This window comes from Pinus tabuliformis, chromosome Q (assembly GCF_031772625.1).
Source record: "Pinus tabuliformis cultivar Carrire ecotype Pingquan chromosome Q, CPIR1, whole genome shotgun sequence".
In the NCBI taxonomy this organism is placed as follows: domain Eukaryota; kingdom Viridiplantae; phylum Streptophyta; class Pinopsida; order Pinales; family Pinaceae; genus Pinus; species Pinus tabuliformis.
In genome coordinates, this window is record NC_142296.1 from 570,991,306 (window position 1) to 571,013,752 (window position 22,447).

The 22,447-nt window shown below is 41.2% G+C and overlaps 1 pseudogene; it reads left to right on the forward strand.

Annotated features, from left to right (window-relative positions):
* Positions 1–22,081, forward strand: part of LOC149220736 (putative disease resistance protein At5g04720) — a 44,813-nt pseudogene extending 22,732 nt beyond the window's left edge.
* The last annotated feature ends 366 nt before the right edge of the window (positions 22,082–22,447 follow it).

The window sequence follows — 22,447 nt, forward strand, 5'->3', positions numbered from 1 at the left end:
TCTTGACTCGTTAAATGGTGATAAGGGGCGGTCGTTTTAAGTTCTTTTTGTCGACCGTTAAAACATAAAAAGATTACCGGGTTTTTGTCGTTTCAAACTCGTTAGTGGTTACGAAACGACGTGGTTTTGACCGCTTTTTTACTTTTTCAGGTCGAAGTCACTAATCATGAAAAGTACTCCTCGATCGTAATGATCGGGCGGTTCTTTCGGGTATTATTTTATACTTTTTTCGGGCCCGAGAGACACAACTTTACGAAAAAGGACATCCCTGGAGTTTCCTTTTTCGCTGTCTTTTCAAACTCTCTAAACAAGAAAAGATGCCGAGTTCTTCCTTTGTCAGACTCGTTAAAACTTAATGACATCGGATTTTGTCACAACGCAAGCATATGCTATCCCCATCAAGCTTGTTAAAAATAACTGGGGTACTCGCTAGAAATGGTGGGGGAAAATAAAATTTTTTGAACCATAATTATTACCGTAACGGCAGTATGTCGCTCTTGAACATGGCACTTTTTGCTTTCGTGTCCAGGGTGGGGATATTTCATCTCATATCTTTCACTTGCTTCCATGGATTTGGGTACCCTATTTGACCTCTCATTCACTCATTGCCTCGTCATAATGACCTTTGATACATTGATGTCACATACTGCCAATTCCGTTAATGTGCCGCCGATATGTTCAAGAGAAGTTGACCTCTGCAAATAAACAACCTCCCTCTGATAGTTCGCACAATCTTGATTCACGACATTATCTCTCTGTCTCGTGTCGATGATGTGGGAAACATTATGGCCCACCTTCGATCAAGGTCACTCCCTGTCGACTTCAGCTCACTATCCAGGAAGTTGACCTAGAGACTCCCTTCCGGTGCCTTGGAGCCTGCATGCCTCAATGGCAGGTTCTTCGTGTTCGACGTGAGGTTTTCATCATTGGCCTCCGATCGAATGATTCTACGGGTGTTCGACTTCAGCGCATTGATTCACACGCCGTAGATTGTACCTATAGTACCTTGAGGGCCATTGTCATTATTGGTGGTACCTCTCGCGTCTGTTAACAGTTTCCATTATTGACTGGTAATCAGGCGATGTTCATGCATGTTCGACTTCAGCTCATATATTCACATGCTTGGACTTGTACTCTTGTTCGGGTCGAGATGGAGCGCAAGACCCTGGATTGTGTCTGTTGTAATCCAGGCGTGATTCTTGATACTTGACTCATTCACTGGATGGCTGCGACCATACCTGAGTCAAATCATTGATCCTAACCAGATGGCTGCGTCCATACTATGGATCTAGATTATTTATGTACTCTCTTATGGATGGCTGCGACCATACCACGTACATCTTGTAATTGAACTATCAGTCATGTCTCTTAATACAGCTCCTCTGCGGCAGTAACTATATGTGCTCTTGTGTGCTCTTATGTGTGTGTTCTTGTAAAGCATTTCACCCCTCTCCACCTCTCGGACTTCATGCTTTAGGGGGCATCTGTTACACAGTAATTTGTCACCATCCCTGTTACTCCTCTTGTCGTACCTTGGAGGACCCATCCCGGGAGTTATAAGAAGTGACAAAGTCTAAAAACACTTGCATTATGTTCCCCTTAGTATGTACTCCATGTTCCCTGAAGACACCTTCTGCAGATCATCCCTAAAAAATGCTCTTTTTCCATTGGCGCAAGTCCACAGTATCCTACCCGCGCCAATGATGGAGATCCTCAAAAGGGGGCGCGACCATTGGCGCTCTATCTTAGAGCAACAGTCGCGCCAACCAAATTTAGTCGTGCTTTTTGCCTTAATGCACGTCCGACTGTTGTTTCCTTCATTACATGGAGCTTTTCTGAGGATAGAAAATCAGTTTTTTGTCGAGCTTTATCCATCTTTATGGCTTTTGCTAATTCCACAAAAGGTGTCCCGGTTCATCGCATCCTCCTCCCTTCTCCATCTATATAAGCTTGTCATTATGCATTGGACAAGCTAGTGCTAGTGCGAGAGTGTTGGTGTTAGTGTTATGCTAGTGATCTGGTAATTGAGTTATAGTAGTGATGATTATTGGTCATGGAGAGAATGCTAACGAGTGCTAGAGAGGTTATGCTGCCGGAGAGGAGATGCATGTCAAGACACATATAGTTACTCGCCCAGCCAGGAGAAGGGTCGACGTCAGAACAATGGTTGTAACTTTTCCTGTTTATTAATTGATGAGCGACTGCTATTATAGTTCCAATCTCATTATCTATCATGGTGATATGTTGATTTATTTCCTTTCTGACTGAAATATAGTTGTGCCTTGGTAGTTTTTATGTTGGCATCTGTCTCTTCCTTTGCATGTGCAGGTATTCATTATGATCTGTTGGAGCAAGGGAGCGAGGATATCAACTCTGCTTTAATCATAGCGTTGGACTCCAGGTTAGTCTTCTTGATTCACCTTTGAGGCATAACTAGGAACTTGCGTAGCAGCGTGGTTTGTTTGTGGCTAGTTCTGTCATAGGCTAGTGGGATCGCCTCTGTCCGCAGAGGGGATTTACCTTACCAACACCTTGCCTTCCTACAGCCCGGACTGTCCCTCCCAAAATTTGCGCAATTTTTCCTTCCAATCAAGCCACACCTCGTAGACAGTCACTATTGACTTAGATTGCCCATCTCCATCACTCAGTGACTCTTGCGTAGTTTTCATTAGCATCGCTCGGAGCCATCATCCCACTTCACAACCTTCTTGCCTCTCTCAGTCCCCTGCATCTGAAATGATCATCTATCATGATAGACTAGGAGGTTTTGGATTTGATGTCGTCCCGTCATGAGTGACTACAGGTACAGGTACACCAACAAACATGGCACGACGACGAATGGGATGAACGAAGGGAGAACATGCAGAAGGACAAGTTCACCAACGGGTGAACGAATGATGCATGCAAAGAGATGTGCTCGTGAATAAATGATCATGCAAAGATGTTTTCGTGGACGAATGGATGAGAAAACATGCAAGATGTGCTCACCAACAGACAAACGGACAAACACGCACCTTTCGTGAACAGATCATCTTGTCAAGCCTTCTAACATGCAAGCAAGGAACAACATGCCAAAACTTCATCAAGCGAACCAAAGACCATCAAAGACTTCGCGTACTTTTCCATGCGGAGGTGAAGTTGTGATATACCATGAAGACATCCATCACCCAACAACACTGTAGCTCGACATACACTCCAGCAAAAGCACGGATGTACCAACACTGTCATGTCGAGTCATGTCGCCCACATCTCTTTTATGGGCTATGTTGTCAATCAATGTAATGTAATGTGGAAGTCCAAGAGACTCACTTGTTGTACAAAGAGTCATGTAAGGTCGAAAAGTCATGGAAGTCAAACGGTTATGAGGGTAGTCGAACAACCACAAGGGTAAGTTTCACCCATGGCTATAAATACCCCCCTCGTTTGTACATGAAAGGACTTTTCACCTCAGCTCTGCCCACAAAGGCAAGAGAGTCTGTAATCTTTTCTTTTAGGAGTAAGTAGTGGCTCCAACGGCCCGCTCACAGGGTTAGTGATGTATGGTGTAACGATGTGTCTTGGAATTTTCGCTTAATTCAGAAGCCTACTAACAGGCCATCACGTTTTCACACATGTATTGTAACTTTTGTAAGACTAATCTTGAACACTTGTAATGCATGTTGCTTTAACCTGTGTTGAACACTTGAACTATTTCACTTGTTGTAATGGAAATGTTGTATATGCTGTTAACGATGTCTCGTCTGTGGTGGCTATCTCCCCGGACATTAGACAGACCTTTCACATAAATCTTGTTGTAATAGTTGTTGCACTCATTCAGACTCATCTGTTGAGTGTTGTACGTGTTATATTACCTTGTGTGTTGTGATTGTCACATCCGTGTGGACTGCTCCTCCGAAAGCTGTGCATGTCCTGTTGTGTTGTGTGTTCCTAGCCGAGTTAGGACTTCATCCCAACCAAATTGGGACTCACTTTCACCCTCTCCCTTTACAGTGAAAGAACCATTAACACAAGTACACTAGCATTCACCAGGCATGCGAACCTCATTTCTCAAAGGCAAAGAAGACCACTCTCCTATGCTGACAAGCAAGAATTGAGGCAAATCCTTAAGACAATGGCAACCAGGCCATCATACCAGATGGGACTCCCACACCAAATGGTGTGAGGTCTAGTTGGGACTTCATACCGGGGTGATCCCCTAAATGTTGGCGGGTCCAGCACCATCAACATATCCCAATGTTTCTTGTAGAAAAATGATGTCAAGACAGTCTGATAAAATCAACAGTTTTAGGGCTAGCTTTTTAGAGGGGCTAGCTAACGCTCGACAATTGAAGGATAAACACTTCATGTGGGAGCTTTGGATAGGGCATGGGCTTCTCTAGTGTTTGATTGCATTAGAGTAACATCATCAATATAATTAGTTTACACTTGGCACCACTGCACTAGGTGTTTTCTTGTTGTTTGTTGCTCTTTTGTTCCTATCATCACCCTTTATTCCTTAGAGTCATCATTTTCATGACATCATTTGCCCCCTAGGCATTTTTTTCGAAGAATTGTAGGCCTTCAACCTCAGTTGCCATTAGGACATATTACTCGTCCCCGTAAAGTTAGAGTACATCCTCCTAGTCCTCCATCGAGTCATCATTCTGATTTCGATTCTACTAATTCTTCAAGTTCTTCCTTTGATTTTGTATCTTCTCAACTCCATATCGTCACCATGTCAGGCACCAACGTGGGTGCGAGAAACCAAGGTGGTAACCCAGGGACCAACCAAGGTAACCCCACAAGTGAAACCTCCACCAACGTGGTCACTCCTCCTCCATTACTTCCTTTTATGGCTGGTTTGTGTCTCCCTAATTTCAACCATCTCATCAACGATCCTCTTCTCCATGATGCTAATTGGCTAGCTATGCCTACTAAACTTCTTTTAGTCATCCCCAAGTTTGAAGGTAATCCTGGATAAGATCCCACGAATCATGTTCACTCATTACATATGTGTTATTCATCCAATTCTATCACTAAAGACTCCATTCGTCTTCGTTTGTTCCAACACAATCTTACTGGAGATACTGCTAAGTGATATGTTGATAAACCTAGAGCCTCTCATTCCACTTTTGCGACTCTTGCCAAAGATTTTATTCCTATTTCCAGTTACCTCTCTGTTATGAACCTAGTACTGAACTATTAACTTATTTCTATCAAATTTTACCACTTGCATATTCGACCATGTTCAAGAATGGCATAGAAGGAGGAGCATCTTCAGAGCTCCTGAATTTGAAAACCAGGTCTATATGGATTGGTTCCTTAGATCACTTTTGGATCCCATTTCTAAAGATGTCACGTCACAGTTACCCCAGTCTGAGGAAGATGCACTCCAAGTAGCCTTGAAATTTGATCTAATCTACTGGTGTCATCCTCGATCTGCCTCGGCCTGGTGCTGCTAATGCACCGAGGGAATCTCATGCCGCGGATGGCATAGTTGGAACCGTTTCACACCCTCAACCATATGCTCCACCTATGATGAGTTATGGTCAACCTAAGGGAGGGACCGTTTCCTCTTACATTTATCCCTCCCCCAATCTTTAACATGGAAACTCTTATCTAGGTCCCAACACACCATATGTGTATCCCCATCCGCATAAACAGATGTCAGGGCCAATTGTTGCTACACATTTTTAACCCAATGTTTCCCCATCTCCTTACTATATGTATGCACCTCCTAGTGCTCCAGCCCCTCCGACACCAACACCCCAAACCCCCATGCCTGCTCTACCTCTGCCACAACAACAACCTCCTTCACAAGGTCAAGTGTATGCTCAACATAGCGAAACCAACCCCCCTAACCCCAAAAAAAGGAAAAAGGAGAAATATAACTAGAACAAAAAATCTCAAGGTAATTAAGGTAGCTAGGGTCCACCACCTAATGCACCTCAGGGAGCCCAACCTAATCCCGCAACCCAACAATAGGGCCGAGAGCCCAAGCAAAACAAGGGTCTTCATAGGAACAAACGTTGTGCCCGTTGCGACGTATATGACCATTATACTCATGAGTTTCCCCTTTTACCTCAGATGCGTCAAGTATGGGAAGCTCAAGCAGCTTCTTCTAAAGGACTGCAACCCATAGCTCCTCCTCCCCCTCCTGCTTCATCTCGACTGATAGTGCTTACCAATCCTTTTCCTCACCAAGGATATCTTGTTGCTCAACCTACACAAAGTCAAGCAGCTCCACTAGCTCCACCATCTGGTCACCATGATTATCAAATTCTTATGATGAATTCTAATGAGGTGAATACCGAACAAGTCAACCTCCAAACTTGATCATGCCAATATGACAAGCCACCTGCTAATTCAACGACTTAGTCTCAACCCCAAGTTTCCACCAATCCTTTGTCATCATCAAATGGTACCTTACAGATCCCTCCACCTAAGGTAGAGGTTATCCCTAAGATCTGCAAAGTTCCATTATGTTGAAACGTTTCTTCTGATAAATTCGTCCATACCTATAACATAGTAGATGACTTGGCGCAATCTCCTGCTGCCATGTCAACACTGGAAGTCCTCTAGACGTGCCCATCCCAATGGAAATCTCTACTCTTTTCCTTGGGTGTTTGTGGATCCCCATGACAATTGTATGATTTTCTTTCATGTTTACAAGTCGAAACATCCTCCCCCACCTTCATCTGTTGAATTTCAAATACCACCATGCATCTTTCTTACTAGAAGTTTGGTGAATTTCATTGCAGCTAGAGACGTTTCGAAGACTGGTAGACTCACAGATTTATCAATGTCGATCGCTGAAGTCCCTGAAATGTTACCTTGGATTGTCACCTTGGTGCCATCATCCTTTGTAACTTATTCTATGTACACCTCCCGCTTTAGCGTTGGGAATTGGAAGCAATATGAGAGGTCATTGTCTACTAACGTTGACTTGTCGTATTTCCCATATAACATTTCTAAAATAGTAATTCGCTCATCCACTTTTTCTTCAGGAATTGGTATGAGCGGCTTCGTCATTCTGTAGTGTCATTGATAAACAACATTCATAGGAGGCTGATAGTGAATGCTTGGGCAACGTTGCTGAGATTCGAACTGGGACTCGAGCAATTCTACCACCTGAGTTGGAAATTCTGAAACTTTCGGCATATCCATGCAAATTAAGTAGACTAACTTTGACACAACGCTTCTGACTAGACTCACTAACTAATTACTACAACAACTTTCCCTATGCAGACTCGATTGTGTTAATCCGCCGCCGAATGATCTGTACCTAACTTGGATGACGTATTACAGAAGAAAGGACAAAGTGGGGTGGATGGGTAATAATGTTTACCATAATGGCAAACATTTATTAGTTAATTCTATCCATAATAGGAAAACATCCTACATAAATTTTCCTGACAGGTGTATTATTGCTATTTATTACAAAAAAAAGACTCTAAGTATGACATAAAAGACTTGTGAAACGTGTGACTGACCTCCCTGTTACACAACATTTTGTCACTGTCCCTATACTCCCTGTTCCTTGATCCTGGAGGACCTCTACAGTGAACCCCGCATGCTTTCCCTTCATGAAGAAACTCTCGTTGTGTCCCTATTCATGAGCAGATCAATTCCCTTTTGCACCATTTCCCCTGAAACTTCTATTTTGCCCAGTATACAAGATTAGCGCTAATGACCTTCGTCTCCCCCGTGCCGATGTGTAGAGATTAGAACTATCCCTAGCATCGACCGGAGCTACTGAGCTATGTTCCACTCGCGTCGATCCTGTTATGAAAGTTTTTTAAATTAGGAGTTGAAGCTTCCAACTCTAGAAGCTTTGTAACGAAGTCTGGTAAATGGTTTGGCTGGATGTGTCGAGGATGTCAGTTTGGACTCCTTTCCCCTATAATGATGGAACTACCTCAAGAGATAAGACCTTCTCCCATGAGAGGTGGATCCATGTCCCATCCATTCATCCTATATAAACCTCCCTTTTTCCCAAGCACAAGCTAGTGTTGAAGTGTTAATGTTGGTGTGCTAGTGCTATTTTGGTTTGGAATAAACAACAAGCTATTCTAAGTTGTAGCTATCTAGTTGTGTGAGGGAGAAGTGTGATTTGGTTTGGAGTGAAGCCTAAATGGGAGAGCCTTAAAACTATTGTTGATTGAGGCCATCATGGAATATTAGCAAAAGTGTGTGGGAACCTGGTCTTGTCAAAGAAGAACGGCAACGTCAAGGCAATGGTTGTAATCTCTCTTTGATATTAATATATGCAACTATTGATTGATTTCCTCCATGATTTGTCATCTTACATATTCACAGCTTAATGTTTATTGACTTGTTAAGTAGGTTGAATTACATTTGTCTATTATCACGGTTGTTGTTTGCTATGGTTACTTGTTTCAAGTGCTTGAAGAAGGAAGCAAAAGATAACTGGAGTGAGCAAGCAAGGACATCATCAAACGGGATAAGAATACCAAGAGGTAGGCCCTCTTGATTGGTTCTAACCTAAGGAAATATTCCATAGAATGTATCTGTTGTGGCTAGACTCATTATCGGGCTAGAGGAATTTATTTGTGTCCGCACTTATAATTTTACTTCACCACAAATTGGCGACTCCACTGGGGAACCAATCCTTTTGTTCGTCTTGGATTTCATGATTTTGTGAGAACTTTTCTAGTTCCACTTTTTCCCTTTTGTTCTGTTTCTTTTCTCTTGTTTGCCTGCCTGAGTTTGAAATTCATAGTAGCAAAACTGGTCTCTGTTTGTTTTGTTTTTGTTTTTTGTTTTGCTTTTGTTTTTTGTTTTTTGTTTTTTGTTTTTGTTTTTGTTTTTGTTTTTGTTTTTGTTTTTGTTTTTGTTTTTGTTTTTTTTTGTTTTTTGTTTTTTTGTTTTGTTTTGTTTTGATTTTTGTTTTGTGTGTTTGTTCGTTGTTTTTGTTTTTTTTTTTTCAACTTCTTTGATCATCGCACTTAATCCGCTAACAGTTGCGCCAATCAGCGCGATATGCTGAGGAACAGTCGCACCGACCAACCTCTGGTGGTTGTTGTCAGTTAGGCAATCACACCAATACCTATAAGTGGAGATTAGGGTTTCACCCCAATCTTGGCCAATGTGTTCTGCTCTTATGATTTTGACCTCGTAAGCCTTTTAGACTATTTTCTCCCTAACTAGAAAGCTGCTTTTCATTTGGTTTGTTTGCTTGTTGGCTTATCATCCTTCTGCTTGATTGCTTGAGTCATTGGGTGGTCAACGACACTAGGGCATCTAGTTTGTCGTCCATTCAGTTGTTTGTGAACTTAGTAAGTCGGGTTGTAGGTGTACTTACTCTGTGCATTTTTGTTTTTGGTCCTTTTACGACTTTGACCTCTATTACACAAGTTTGAAAAGTTTTCGTTTGCTTTTCTAAACGTTTCTTTTCTGGCATGGATTACGTTGCTTATCTTGTGGTTGGTATAGTTGATTTTTCAGTGATCTAAATGAGTTTCTCCTTTCGTGTTTTCATCTGCTTGAAGAGCTTATTGTCTCGAAAATTTCTTCATCGAAGAATTGTATGCGAAAATTTTATTTCGTTGTTTCATGAAAAAGTGTGAAATTCTAGTTTGTTGCGTCATTGCGCTACAATAGCTTGCATCATTGAAAGACTAGAATTGCATTGGCATTTGGAAAAGGAAAATAAATCTTTTTGCTTTCGAAAGGACTGTTAGATAGCTTGTCAGGAAATTAGGAATTGGGATGCATTTTTCATTAGTTTATTTTTTGAAAAAGTAAGGGAGTGAAAGATCATTTCATTTTCAGTTGCTTGTTTGTTTGCATTTAATTGAGTAGTTTCTACCCTCTCTAATGTAGGCATTTCATCGAATTGAAAGGGTCTTGTCTCAATTAGTTGGATTTAAGGTTTTTTGAGTTGCATCGCTAAGACCTGAAAACTGAAATATAACTCAAGACAAACTTTAAAACAAATTCAATTAACTTAAGGTGCATTTGACATTAATGATCATATCTAGAAGGTTTAGGCTAGAGACATGTTCCGGTGTCTTTAAACCTAGCAGTTGTCGTTAGCTTCGGCATTAGACAACGCTAGTACGGATTTGTGCTCCCCGTATCGTCGAGTATATAATAGGAGACCCCTCTAGGATACAATCCTTTATCCTTAGGAAGCCGAGTTGGCCACCTTGCAAACGTGATACACCGAACACAACATTCGAGGAGATTTCCTGCTCGTACTTCTCGGTTCACCGGGAGGTATTCTGCAGTTCATGGTTGCCTGATAATCTTGTTTACCTAGATCATCCAGAGCAATCATTTGATCTTTTTGACTCATTAAACTTAAAAGATCGTTTGAGCACTTGTCCTTTCGAGATCGTTTCCAATCGACAGCGATAGAGTCATCTTTGTTTCTTTCTCGACTCTTAAAAAATGAAACAACACCAGTCTTTTATGCGTCTTAATAATTGATTTCCCACGATCCGAAAACATCCTATTAGTCTTTTTTGAGACCAAATCGCGAGTTTCCCTTAAAGGACATTTTAAAGCCTTGAAGTTAATTTTTCAATCAACTAAGAGAAGGTCATCATGGCTGAACTATCTGGTTCACCAAATTCCTCTTCCTCTCCTCCGTCTAAAAGATTGTCTGAGGAGCCATTTCCTGAGTTACCCGAGTCAATCGAGGACCAAGTTGTTGAACTCGGAATTGTTATGAGTATTCAACCTTTGTCATATCGTCCTCTGCATAATTTTGATACTGGGTCATCTGCTGATCTTGGCTCGGAATCTCCAAACAATCCCGTTCAAACCCTTGAGGATTCGCCGACCACTGACGATCATCTTGGACTAGTTATGTATCCTCCGAACCCTTTGTTTGACCATGTTGTGATATCACCGCAACATCTTTACAGTTCGTACGACCGGTCAGGTGTTCCATTGGAATTATCCCCTCGTACTCGTTCGAATATTCGTCGTCGTTTATTTCCAGACATGGAACCGAAGGCGATGCCCCAGTCACCTCTTCGGAAGAGTCCAAAGTTTCTACTCCACACACTATTGAGGAGGAAGAGTTGCCTTTTCCTCCTAATGGTTTCCCCTATTCAGGGGGTATTCCCGCCAGTTTTCCACCCAACTATGTGTCTTTGGCACAGTTGGTTTCAGGTACACCTAGTGCCTCATCACTTTACCATAACCTTGTTTGGGCGTCAGGCGCCATGCCCACATCAGGTCCGTTCATATCAAACACGACTTCCCAATAGGTTGTTACCTTAGTCCCGGTGCAACCCACCGTTCCGAATACTCTTGTATCGTCAATCCCAATTACCTGTCAGGCACAACTAACAGTTTTGAAGAATGTCTCTATCAGTTCCTCCATCCCTCTAGTTAGTAGCCAGGTTGTGCCACCATCTAGAGGGAAAAACCTGAATGTTTCTATGGTGTTAAGTGCCACTAATGTGAGCAGCTCACAAGATCACATGCTTAGTATAAACTAGCCTTCTTCTGGTATTATTCATAACCCTGTTAACCCTATTGGATCAAGCAATGTCCAATACCAACAGGTTCAGAATCCCATTGGTCCTTCTGGATCGAGTAATGTTCAGTATCAGCAGCCCTATGGGGCTCGGGTCCAATACCAAACTCCTTACATTCCATATGGATCTCAAGGAATGGTTAATCAACCTTACACCCTCCAATATGGGCAGTACATTCAACCTGGCTATGGCTAGATTCAGTTCGAAAATTTCCCAGGCATTATTCAAGTACCCTTGCAACAACAAGGACAACCTCTACAACAACAGGGGCAACCTTTGTTACCATAAGGGAAACCTTTGTTGTAGCAAGGGCTCTCCGCGCAACCGCAAGGGCAAATGATCCCGCAGCAAGGTCAACTGCAACAACCGTAAGGTCAACCCTTGCAACAGTTGCAGCAAACCGTGCAACAACAGATGCAATATGCTTTGCACACCTCCCAACCCATGTCCTCGCAGGGCCAACCTCTACAGCCTCAGGGATAAATTTTGCAACCGCAAGGTCAACCCTTGCAACAACAAAACGAACCAGGGAAACAACAACCCTTGTATACATATCAACAGGGTCAACCCTTGCAAGGGCAACGTCAAGGTCAAGTCCTGCAGCAGTAAGCTCAAAATCCTAATGTCCTAGGTCAACCGGTCGAGAATCCTGCTGGCCAAGGGCATCATGGATAAAACCCTAATGCCTTAGGTCACGAGGTTCAAAATCCTTTTGGTCAAGGGCAGCAGGTACAAAATCCCTATGTCCAAGGGAAAAAAGTGTACCAACCTTATGCCCAAGGACAACAGGTCCAAAATCCTCTTGTTTAGGGACAATAGGCTCATCACTCGTATGTTCAAGGACAATAGGTACAATATCCATATGTCCAAGATCAACAGGCTCAACAACCTTTTAACCTGCACGTTTCTTATCAACAACCTATGGCCGGACAGTTACAATGTATTCAAGGTCAAAATCCCCTCTATGGTCAAGGTAATTTGCAATGGGGGCAGCCTCAGATGCCATATGGCCAAAATCCCCCACTGTAGGGTCAAAATCCTTACCAACAGGGATGGGCTCCTCGATTAGGACCCGCTTATCGACCTCCCATGCCTTTTAACACTCAATTGCCATTCTTGGCTACACTTGAGTTGCTAGATGTATCTCGCCTTACGAATGATCCAATCCTTCATTCACCATACTGGCCTCCGGTGTCGTCCAAGATACCAAGCGATTGTCCAAAGTTCGATGGGAAAGCTAAAGAAGATCCTCAGGCCCATGTGATGACATATCACCTCTAGTGCTCGTCGAACTCATACGTTGACAATTCCATTCTTCTCCTTCGTTTCCAATGAACCCTCACGAGTGCCGCAACTAAGGGGTACATCGAGCTACCTCGAAGTACTTACCATGACTTTAACTCTTTAGCCATGGTTTTCCTCACACATTTCCAGTTGTCAATTCGCTATGAGACTCACACCTATTTGCTCACATCGCTTAAGAAAGATACTACGACACACATCTCTGATCACATCCATGAATGGAAACGTAGATGTCATCTGATCAAATTTGAGATTACTGATTAGTTGCTCACCGAAAGGTTCACCAAATGATTCATAACCCCAACTGCTTGTGATATAGATATGGGGGAATGAATTACTGAAGAGAAATCCATTGCTCGTTCCTAGTACTTAGATCTAGTTTACTCTCATTCTGGCACTTTGTATGAGTTATTACCCAATGCTTTGTAGCCATCATTCGAACCCGTGGCATCAAAGTCACAAGATGTACCTCTCGTTGATGGAGTTATTGGTTCGGTATCCCAAACCCCTACTAAAACTTCTTCCAAACAGAAGTTGGTCTCAAATACTGTTCCTAATAGTTCATCCCAGAATCCACCTGGCCCTGGTAAAACCTTAGAGGTCCATGCTGTCCAGTCTACCGCAGTGGACAAATCCTCGAAAGGAAAGAAGAAAGGCAAAGGCAAGGGTAAAGCCGATGCCCCAAAACAAGGTCCTCCCAAATCGTCTGCTGGAAAATCTTCGCAACGAAAACCTAAGTATCCTTGCCTTATTTGCGAGGAAGATCACTACACTAAGGATTGTTCGTGACAATTCGAAGTTAGCCGCTTGCTCAAGGGACCCCCGCTGTCCTCAAAGAGCCATTTTCGTCTCAGCAAACCCAAATGGTAGACCAACCCCAATCTGCTTCCTCTGGATCTCAAGTGTTCATGATGAGTACGCCTATTAATGTGGCTACTAGATCAAAAGATTATCAAACTCCTGCTTCAATAGCTCGGAAGGAGAAAGAAGCCACACCTTCTTCTTCTGCCCCAAATTCTAGCCCTCTTCATATTGAGCGCCCTAACCCTGACCCCGCTATACGGCCGCCCTCTTGAAGTGTGTTGTGGAAATCCTCGTATAATCCCAATGCCCGAGCCGCTCAACACTATAATATTGTTGAGGATTTGGCTCAGGCACCGTCAGCTATGTCGGCCCTCAAGGTGCTCCAAAGCTGCCCATCACAGCGGAAATCTTTGCTGTCAGCTATCGGGGGCATCAATCCCACCGATTCCAATTTGATATGTTTTGATCTAGAGAACCATGTTCCACGTCTTCCTCATCAGATTTCCTTTCTTATTCAAGTAATCATCAATGAGAAGACCATCCACCAGACTGTCATCGATGAAGGTGCCTCCACCTGCATCATGTCAACCGCATGCTGGAAGGCTATTGGTTCTCCTGCTTTGAACCAATCTCCGAACACTCTAGAAGCTTTCAATGGGCACGATTCGTGACCCTTCGGTGTCTTACCTAACCTTGCCATCACTCTAGAAGGCAAGACAGTGCAAGTCGAGGTAGAAATTATTGACGCCAATCTCAATTATAATCTTCTACTCGGCCGAAGCTGGACCCATGCCATGCATGTTGTGGCCTCTTCTTTATTTCGTGTGATTCGTTTTCCCCATCAAGGGAAGATTGTCACTGTCGACCAACTGTCTTTCTTTGCCTCTTCCTCCTCAGATGGAAATGTTCCGTACGTCAAGCACACTGGTGCTCCCTATGAGAGTGTGGGGGCAGGTATTTTCAAAGATTCTGCCTTAATGGGATTTTTTCCACTCCCACATCCTCATGTTGCCTTTGTCAACATGATCTCGGTCAAATTTGATCCTTGGGTCATACCTTCACCATATCTTGTTGATACCTGGGGTGCGGTTATTCCGCTTAGTCCCTTCGAATTCAGTTACATGGAAATTGTTTCGGCTTTGAGTTCTGCATCCTCTGATTCTTTTATGTCAAAGACCTCTCTTGATACATACTCTTAATCCTTGTGGATTGGCACTTGGAATCACCTAATCCCTTAGCCGAGACCTTCCTGGTTGATGAAGGTATCATGGAAGTCATGTCTCTCGAGGAACCACCTTGGATCGATACTCATCATCGCTCCTCATTCCTGCCTCACTCGGCGGTCATGTATATGTGTTCTGAGAAGTTTTCTTCTCAGCTGCTTATTGATGTGTCAGTTTATCCTGACATGATCAAGATCTTTCAACTGAGGAAACATTTATCCCTTCATGGATTCATGATTTTTCACCCTCCCCGAGTTTTTACCAATTACCCATTATTGGAATGGGATAACCATTTGACTCGTTACCCTCCCTCGCACAGGGGGCATGGGGGCAAAGCCTTATATGAGTTTCACTCAATTATTCGGTCGAGTCGATGCTTACTCGTCATGACAACGGTAAAACTCCGGTGTCCTTCTGTGTTGATTGATTACCCGAGTCCCAACATGGACTCCCACATCAAGAAGTACTATGCTTAGGACATCTTGAATGGTTACTTATGTACATTAGTGTGTCATTCATTTTTGTGCAGTGTGGTTTTGTGTGGTAGTTTTCAAACAACTTTCTTGTTTACTATGCTTTTCTTGCTTTGCAAATGTCTGCGACTCTCCACATTAGTTTCACTGATGGTGATTGTCGAAGTACCCGGAACCTATCATTCGTGGCATGGGCTATTTATAACCCTAACAGTAGGTTGATTGACCTTCAAGGTATCTATCTAGGTCGCACAACTAACAACATTGCTAAATATAGTGCAGTCATTGAACTATTGTTAAAATCCATTTCTCTTGACATTAGAGAGTTGGTTGTCAACCTGGATTCACAGCTTGTTGTCCTTCAACTCAACGGGCAATATTCCATCAGAAACACATATCATCATATTCCTAGACGAATGAATACATTGACAGATGCATTAGCTAATCATGTGTTGGATAGACATTTACGAAACATGTGAAAAGATAAAACAAACCATTTGTACCATAGTAGACAAGAAAATACAACATATATATATATATATATCTATATATATATATATATATATATGGTGATAATGTTTGATACATCAAAACCTCAAAAATAATATGTGTGTCCAAAATAACATCGGTGGTTCGCAAGCCCCATATATCCGTGGCACGCATGCCTCAACAAATGTAAATGTTGGACCTAGGAACTAATCAGCATGGTGATCATGGTAGCATGATACGACTCGTGCAACACGAGTCAGTAATCGATGGATCCGATCCGAGACTCCCACCGTGTGTCTCTGGTACTGACGAGGACTACTGGAGCATACTCCGAGATGCCACGAGTCAACCCCTCAAGGTTCCTCGTGATCTCCTCCTCATTGTCACTCCCTTCTTGATAAGGAGCGACAACATCAATAGGGCGGGGGACAGGCCTGGATATTGGGGACATCCTAGCAGGCTGCTCTGGTCCGACGTTTGCATTAATAAGGGAAATGTTATAAGCACATATATACCAAAAACAATTAAAAATCTCAAAATTAGAAAGTTGATTTTTTACCTTCATCGTTAAAATCCTCTCCATCTAGTACGAGCTTATTTGGATCTCCACGGAAGTCGGTGCCACTGTATGGTTAGTCCTCCACAATGATTTTCTGTCATCATAGCCATGAAAAGGATGTAGGTCGGTATGACATGTGCTAACCCCCAGTGATCCTGGGCATCAAACGACTCCAATGAGCCATCCGCGGATTGCGTGGCATAGGAGGATCTACCTCAGTTAGCTGATACTAGAACAATGGTACCCGTTCCAAGAAGAAGGTCACAAGCATCGATCCGAAGCAAAATTTCTTCAGATTCCCCACCTTGGCTTTGGACAGCTGGTGCTTGATATTGATCTTCATGGCCTCGGCCCAGTTGAAGATCATAGGAGCTGTACAGTCGATAGCATAAAGGAACTTTGACTTGTTAGTCTCATGTTCCGCCTGGGACCTCGCCACTCTGTTGATGGTCAACAAAAGCACTCTTAGTGTCAGATCCCGAACACTGAAAATCTCTATCTTCTCACTTTTGGATTTCAGGGCCTCAGAGTAGTGTTCGGCAAGCAAGGAAGATATGCTTGCCCCAATCGGTCGTGACCCATACAAGTTCATTAGTTCCCCTCTGCGGGATAGTCCAGTGATGAAGTATATATCTGAAGTTTCTAACTCCGGCTCCTGGTTGCCAATAACAAAAATCTCCCAATTAATGTCCCAAAGACTAATCAGGTACCACATAAACTTAGGCTGGGCCTGCATCCCTAGCGTGAGAAAGAATTTGAAGAGCTTGCAAGCCCTCAAAGCTTCCAGGAAATTTGGGTCATTCATTTCCTGTGTGTCAACATCCTCATGTTCCCGTTCTTTCCAATCCACCATTTTCAGCGATTCTTTCCTACAAAAGCCATGAATTTGAGTCAAAAATCATGTTTGGCCCATAAAATTTAAGTTTAAATGGTGAATTTTTGAAGAAATAGGGTTTTTTTCCCTATTCACGGTGTCGACGTGCTTGTTTTAAAAACAATTGCGCCAAACGACGTGACTGTCTTTGTTAATCACCCTCGGTCGACGCGATTCCGTGCTCGGAAGTCGCGCCGACCGAGGGTGAAAAAGTTTTTCAAAACCTCCTCAAAAAACTAAAAAAAATGGTTAAAAACATAAACAAAGGACATGGAAATGGAGCTCAGGGCTTCGTCTTTTACCTGTAACTGGCGGCTCGGCGATTGACCTCTCGGATCTCCCACAATCTGCTCCGTAACAATTAGGGCAAAATTGAGTAAAAAATTTTCACAGCAAGGTAAAACGGTAAATGGTAAAAATATATTTACTTTTCTCCTTTTTATTCGTTTTTTTCATGAAAATATTAGGTTATTGTAAATATTTTAACCTATTTTGCCTCAAGAACTAGATAATACACTTTACCTTTTTTGCACAGCGACAGGTGATGGATGTTCAACGATGGTGACGAGTCACGTTTCAGCTCTTTTCTCGACTCGTTAAGCTCATATGAAAAGATTGTCGAGTGTTTTTCCCTTTTGGCTCGTAAAAGAAAATAAAATGGGGGGTCCGCTTTCAGCTCTTTTTAGACCCTTTAAAAGCGAAAAGATGGCCGAGCCCTTGTCGTTTTGAACTTGTTAACGGATCTAAAACATCGTGTGCCTAGTATAAGTTTACCCTTTTTTCGGGCTTGGAGTCACTATTTATGAAAAAGGTATCCTTTGACTGAAATGGTTAAGTTGTTCTCTCAAGTATTGTTTTCTACCTTTTCGGGCTCAAGAGACATAAACATACGAAAAGGGACCATGTCGAGTTTTATTTTACGTGTCTTTTTCAAACTCTCTAAACATGAAAAAGATATCGAGTTACACCTTTGTCAGACTCGTTAAAATATTAAACGACATCGGATTCGTCACCATGACAAACATGAGCTTCTCCTTCCTAGGGCTTGTTAAACTTAGTAGGTCGGATTCATCCGAAGGGTGAAATTACAGTGCAAGCATATGCTATCCCCTTCAAGATTGCGATTAAAAAATAATTGGGGTACCTGCCAGAAATGGTGGGGGAAAATTTGGAAATCTATCAGTTGTGTCGGCAGATCACTCTTGAACATGACACTTTCTGCTTCGTGTCGGGTTGGGATATCCTCCTTTATATTGTTGACCTTCCTGGGTGGGCCGTTTATTTTTGCCTCCCATTTGATCTCTGCTACGTCATCGTGACCACTGTTGGGCCTCAAAATAGTCCCTATTCTCACTCCATTATTCACCAATACCTTCACATTACTTCCATATTACCTTCATGTCACCTCCATTCCACCTCCACATCATTACATTTACCTCATCATTGGGTTATAACTATGCTTTTCCAAAGTTTATTAATTCTTAACATTTTAAAGTGGATTTATGGTTAAACTTTAGAAAATAATATGCTTATACTTATACCTAACAATTAGAATGAGTTTGTTGACATGTGTAGGTACAAAGGAAGCTTCTAAGGCATCTTTATGTGGCACTCTATGTTCAAATTCGAATTTGAAGAGATCATGGACTCCATGGATAAGATCATGGACCTCATGGAGAAGATCATGGAGGATAGGGTTATGTGTCACCATTGGTTGAGAGATATGTGGATTTGAAGAGGGAATAGTGGATTATCATTATGAGTTTGTTATCCCATCTTGTTGTATAAATAGAAGTGTTATCTCTTTCATTTGTAATCTTAACCTTTAGAATTTAGAAACTTAGTCCTTCATTTGTAATTTTAGATTTTAGAATCATTGTAATGTAGAACTTGGAGCTTGTAATTGCAATTTGCAATTGAGGATAAATAAAGTGGATTGGATTTTCATCTACAATCGACTTCTTTCTAAGCGTGTTTGTGGAGCTATGGAGGGCCCCCATTGCCTCACTTGCATACTTGTTTTGGTATAGTAAGATTTCTTTCATTTATGTTTTTAATTTCATTAGTTTGAATATCTTGATGCTGAAAATATAAATGAATAGTCTCTTGTAAGAGAGCTTTAATATTTCCTGTAATCAATTTGAATTATATTTAAATGCCTTCATTTCTTAGTTAATTGATTAAAATGTTAGAAATATTAATGGACAGTGTCATGTAAGGGAGCTTTAATATTTCTTACATTTGTCACAAAGTCTTTAGATTTCATTTTGATTAAATGACTAAATAGGTGTTGGAAATTCCAATGAAAGACCTCCTGTAAGGGAGCTTTGGCATTTCTTCACCTAGATTAGTTTAGTTTGTCTCTAAGTCCATATATATTGGATGATCCTTGAAGTTTACTTACCCGGGTTGATAGTAAATGAAACTCTAATTTGCATCCGCATTTTAGAACAAACATTTTGGCGCCGTTGCCGGGGAGAATGATTTAGAGATAGACTTAGGAAGTCATTTTTATTGCAATTTCTTTTTATGAACTAACTTGTGAAACCTGGTGACAGCAGGATCTTCATAAAGGAGTTCAAGTTTAAGCTTTATGATGTTTTTAGTATTTAGCTAGTTTCAAATTCAGTTATTTTAAACCCCCCATTTCTTACTAATTCATCTACAGATGAGAAATTTGAAGATGATGAACAGGTACTTCTTGGAGAACAAGAACAATATTGAAGATTGGTTTCGAAAGAACCTTGAGCCAACTCTAAGGAAAAGATAGGTTACTGACATTCTTGCAAATAATCAGGTAAAATTTTTTAATTTAGATGTGAGCCATTTTGAATTTTTAGTCCGTAGATGGCTTCACTGGAAGCATGCTTTTACCTAGGAAATAAAAAAAATCTTTCAAGTTAAAGGTAGAATAGATTAAAAAAAATAAAAATAAAATGAGATCTCATAGAGTTTTCCTTTAGTTTTGTTTTCAAAAAAAAAAAAAAAAAAAACTAAAAAAATCATCCACATTTCTCATGAATAAATTTAGGTAAAAGTCACTTCATCCACGCTAACCTGCAAAAATAAAAATAAATCAAGAGATTAGTATGCTCTCTTCCTATGCTTGGTGCGATAAGGAAGATCATAAAATCTATCGATTTATTTCAAATAAAAATACTTTCGCTGGAAAATTGAGTCGTGCATTCTATCGATTATAAGAAATTTGCAAAATTCCAATATCGATTTGCTGCAACAATTTAATTTTCTATTCAAACTAAATTCACAGCATATTGAAATAAATCAATGGCATTATTAATGCACATATGATTGTTTGATTTTGCAATTTTTTTTTATCACATTCTCTAGTTCTGGCTTCTCAATTTAAATCTATTGTTCCTGCGCCACAATTTGCTCCTATATCGAAATAACCATTACCCCCAGAAAGAAACAAAACTTGAACTGTGTGAATTGAAGAATATGCATTTCCATCTTATTTGAATTGGCCAATATAAGCATTCGAAACTCTTACATTAGGGACCATGCAGCCTACACTACAAGGCATGAAAGTCTTTGACATTCAAGAAAATGAGATGAACCTCCAATCCTATTACACTATAAAACAACAGATCTCAAGATTTATTTTTGGATCGCTATTAAAATTTTGAAGAATATCCTCACTCGCATCTTGAAAAATATCATCCCCGAATAGCGCTGTGCAGAGCTAGTGTTCCACAGGGACGGAGGGTTCGTAGAGTTTAATCTTGATGCTTTTACTTTTTGCAACTAAATTATGGACTTCGCTGAAGGAATATGTTCCAAATCCGATCCAGATTAAAAGCCGTTCTTTTCTCACGCAGTTTGTCAAATAAGGCTCCATAGAACCCTGCATATCCCCCAATCGGTTATGAATTGGAGAAAATCGTTTCTGGGTTTTATAATTGACCATGTTCTAAGAAAAACCCAGATTTTATCTTTTAGAAATCCATTTTTATCCGGCCAGAAATCGAGATTTAAAAATATGTGTCATAATTACTACGCGTTTCTGGCAGACTGTTATGATGAAAAGCGTTTTCCATCTTGATGTAGCGTCATTGACTTGTTTCTGCTTTAGCATGCCCTTCTTTCACCAATGAATCTTTCTCTACAGTTTCACCTGTTTTTTTATCTGGTGCCCAACATCTGTATCTCAATTGAAAGTTTTGGGATTTACTACAAAATCATTTTCACTGATTGATTTTATATATTTCTATTCTTGGTTTACAGATCGTTTTAGAGGGAGGAATTTTTTTGAGACTGTTTCTCAGTGCCCAAATGTTGAGAAACTTCTGGACAAAATGTGGGACAAGGTTGTTGGCAGGCAAAAACCTGATTTTAATAACATCCAAGATGCACGTATACAATTGCAGCAAAGGCTTCGTCAAATTGAACCTCAGCCAACTTTGGTGGTGCTGGATGATGTCTGGGAAATTGAGCACCTTGACAAACTGTTATTTGAAGGAAAAGGGTTCAAGACACTTGTTACAACAAGAAACAACATTGTTGTTAAATCTGATTACCGATATGACCTACCTTGTTTAAGAGAGCCAGATGCCGTGTCCCTTTTCTGCCATTCAGTGTTTGATCAACCGTACATTCCAGAAACAGCAGATGACAACCTAGTCAAAGAGATAATAGCAGAGTGCAAAGGATTGCCACTCGCACTTAAGGTCATTGGAAGGTCTTTCCATGGTCAACCTCCGAAAGCATTGATCACTGCGAAGGACAAACTTTTTTGAGGAAAAACAATTTTTGAATATCACAAAACAACACTTCTGAAACGCATGGCAACAAGCATAGATACCTTGGACAAAAAAAGTCTAAGAATGCTTTTTGGACATTAGATTAAATTACTGATTCGTGCGCAACCCAACAACCATTCAACGCAAAATCTACCACTTCCAAAAGTACGGAGAATAAAACAACGAGAGATCTGGTAAATCTTTCTGATCCACGGAAAGAACTGAAATACGTAACTCATCTTTCTGATCTTTCTGCGTTGAGGGAATTGATACAGTAGTAAGCCATCGTGGAAACCATTTTTTTCAAGAGGAGGAGCGAAGAGATCTTCAACTTTGAATTACTTGTTTGCCCCATAGATGATTTAACAGCCAAAACTATGCTACTTCCTCACAGACCAAGTATAAAATTGCAGGAATTGCAGGCATTCAAGGATTATCTTGTTGAGTTATGCGCGGCAAAAATGTTGG